Below are 1894 nucleotides of genomic sequence, written 5' to 3'. Positions count from 1 at the left end.
TATATATATATATATATATATATAAATAAAACTGACTTCAAACAGATCAGCTGCCTGAATTTCTTACTCCTTCGGATTATTTGTCTTGTTGCTGTAATTTCAGGCAATATTTATGTAAAGTGAATGGAAAAACCTGACTGCAGCCGTCACTGCAGTTTCCTTCAGTCTGAAAAGAAATGTTTCCCTGTGTTGAACAGAAGCTCCATATCAGACAGAACACATACATGGAAACAACACACACACAACCATCATCATAGAGTCAGAGATGTACCGTGTGAAGGTCAGAATGTTTTCTGTTTATTCTTTTTGACAAAAGTAAAGGTTTTAGAACTTTCATGGTTTCTTGCATGAAATATTTCATTTTGTCATTTACTCCCTGTGTAACAACAATCCCTGTGACACCAGCTGCTGTCAGACTGCGTTTAGGTCTGTGATTGCCTGAAAAATACTGGTGTCCTTCAACAGAGCTCTGTGGGACACCACAAATAGAAACACTGTGTTTGCAAGGCTCTTCCTCGTGTTGTCAAAGGTTGCTTTGGTTTCTTTTAGGGTTTTCAGCGGGAACATTTCTATCTTTGCCCATTTTTAAGAATATGATGTGTGGCTTAAATTTTCTAATGCCCGTGTGGTTTTATTTTCATTATTCACACCTTTTCAGTAAGGGATGAAATGTAAACCTTACTTTTGTCTCTATATTTACAGCTACTTAAGATACAAGATTAAACGTAATTTGATTCTGGATTTCAGTGACGTCTGGACCTTCAGTCTTCTGCTGGATCACAACTGCGCACACATTTTTCTTTCTAGTCTTTCCAGTGAAAATCAGGTTTTGACCTGATACTTTGGGTCTATACCTAGAATGCACAAAATATTTGAATTGTAAAAGTTTTTGTTTGCCTTTCTACCATACAGGCTACAGAAACTATGGTTAAACACAACAGGAGATATTTTTACATGGTGTGGAGTGAGTGAATAAGAAACCAGTTCATGTTGTAACATCTGCTGGATCATGTAAGAGTCATTAAAAATGAATGAAACCTCACGTTTCTCAATGGTTGATGTCTCTTACCTTTTACTCCCTGAATCTGATGGGTGAGGCTTTCAGGGACATTTCTTTGCAGGGTTGTCTTGTCTACAATAATCATTGTTCTCAGCAATCTCTGCTGTTCCTTCATGAAACAGCAGGGGGCAGAGTAGTCAACTTATTTTAAGTTAGTGTTTGTGTTGGTTGCCATGCTAACAAATACCTGACTGTTTTCACTCGCATTTTCAGCTTCATAGCTGCTGCAACAGTGATGTGACCTTCAGTGTTTCTGAAACAACATGTGGAAAACACAACAGAGCCAGACATAGAGAAAGGCAGGGTAGATTAAACAGAGGGGCTTATGATGAGCATCCTGTAATGTTCTGTTAAAATATTCAAAAACTTAGTTGATAGTGGTTCTGGTAAGAAAATTCTTAAAAACCTAATGTAATTACCTTTAAGTATAATTTCTGCTGGTTGTAATCGGCCCCAGGTCTTGTTCTGTCACAAATCCCCCGTTAACGTGTTTAAAAATGTTTCTGAATCAACCTGTGAGGAGTTTCTCCATCACTTTGACAAAGTGGCCTCAGTTAGAGTATTAACACCAGTATAGCTAGCATTTCAGTCGTGCACCTGCCTCCTTCCTCTTCTGTGGTCTTTCATGTGCCTTTACAGTAGCAGGGCTGAAACACTGGAATTCCCTGCCCTGGAGTTACAATCCATCATGGACCTGGAGTTATGCTCCACCGTGGACCTGCTCCTGTTTAAGGCTGAAAACCTGTATTTTCACATCAGGCTTTAACACATGATAGTGGAGTCACTTGAAAAACTTAATTTTTATAATTCATAAGTGTTCTATGTTTTTATTCT

This window comes from Melanotaenia boesemani, chromosome 24 (assembly GCF_017639745.1).
Source record: "Melanotaenia boesemani isolate fMelBoe1 chromosome 24, fMelBoe1.pri, whole genome shotgun sequence".
Classification (NCBI taxonomy): domain Eukaryota; kingdom Metazoa; phylum Chordata; class Actinopteri; order Atheriniformes; family Melanotaeniidae; genus Melanotaenia; species Melanotaenia boesemani.
The sequence above is the reverse complement of the archived record's forward strand: the minus strand, read 5'-3'. Positions refer to the sequence as shown.